Raw genomic sequence first — 1,624 nt, 5'->3', positions numbered from 1 at the left:
TTTCCCTCTCCTGCACCCTCTTAGTTCTCCTCCCTCCTTTACCTTCCAGACTGACACCACACCGCTCTTTTATCCCAAAGGTTTCAAAGGTTCTCTTCTCCCTGAATACAAAACACTGCTGCCTCTTGAACTTTTGATGGTGGCTGAAAAGCAAAAGAAAGTTAGAAACACCTCTCTATAAAGACATCACAGGCAGGGTTCAGGTGTAGTTCACCTGAACTCCATCCATATTCAAAGGGTATTGCCTCTTCTCTTTCTCCCTATAGCTAGCTTTTCCGGTCTAGCTATTGGTACTGAGAATAAAAATCCTTATTCAAAGGTAGAACTCATATACACATGACAGAGGTGTTCACAGTCCTGGTTTCCTGGAAGATGGGGAGTGAAGCAGGCTTACACTGGACAAGCTAGCCAAAGGCCTGAGGGCTCTGCAGCCCTGGTGAAATCAAATTAATCAGCACCTTGTCTCCTTTCGTTCTTAACTACTGATCTAAGAGGACAGGAGATAAAAGTAACATGGATGGACCCAATGGATGGTGTCTTTCTCTTACTCAGTGCTTATGGGGCAGAGAGGCAAAGGCTATAAGGAAAGGATAGTGTTCAAGGGTTTTAGGATAAGCCATTGATTACTGTTTCCCACGTACTTTAATCAGCCTGCACTGACACTCTACCACTGTCGGAGAAGGACACCCCATTGTCTTGGTGATAGAAAACACAGAGTTTAGGGGGTCCATATGCCATGCTAATTGTTTATTGACTGTTCACAGCAAGAAGGAAGATAATTAGGGTCATTAACTAGTGTAACTAAGCAGACACAAGTTGTCAATTCCAGATCCCACCAGGCTCGTTCTTTCTATTGTAACAAGCTGTGAAGGCTAACCGGTGCCTTTCCATGGGAAAACAGCTGGAGAAAGCATGGAAACACTTCTTTTCTGTCTTTATTATTCCTCCGCTTCCTCTGTTCTTCCTCCTCTTCATTCGGTTTTTGTTTATTTTTCCTCCTACGGAGTGGGTCATGTACATCCCCTCATGGGCCATCATGCAAAACACACTCACAGAAGTTCCATGTGAAATGTGAGGGAGATGACACAAAATACATCCTACATACACAATGGTATGCGGATATGGTTCCAGGGGGTTAAGTAATACAACATAAATGTTGAAAGCTGATGTAAATTGCCTATACAGAAGGGTTGCAATCACAGCTTAATGCAATAAAACAGGCACACTCTCAAACTTCATGCCCCTCCCGTTCTCACTGCAACACTCTCAGCAGTTTATGTAACAATATGTGAATGTTCTGCAAAGGAGGTTCCTGTGAATTTGGAGGGAAGAGATCTTCATCACCCCATCAGCCTTGGATAAACACAGTCCCCTCTTAGTTTTATGTTGTCTCTTGGAATCCCTGAACAGGCTGCTCTGATGCCTTGATAACCTTGAGTCATTTAGAGGTCAGGGCAGTCATAAAATATCTCAAAAGCAACAGCGTCCAATGTTGGGTTTTAACCTCACTCCCCCTTTCTTCTGCTCTCGATCGTATTTTTTACAATTTTAAAGCCCTAATGACAAGTAAGAATGTATCAAATAACTAGGCATGTCATTTATTTAATGTTGACACAACGTTTTG

This window comes from Taurulus bubalis (assembly GCF_910589615.1).
Source record: "Taurulus bubalis genome assembly, chromosome: 8".
Classification (NCBI taxonomy): domain Eukaryota; kingdom Metazoa; phylum Chordata; class Actinopteri; order Perciformes; family Cottidae; genus Taurulus; species Taurulus bubalis.
Note: the sequence above shows the minus strand (reverse complement) of the source record.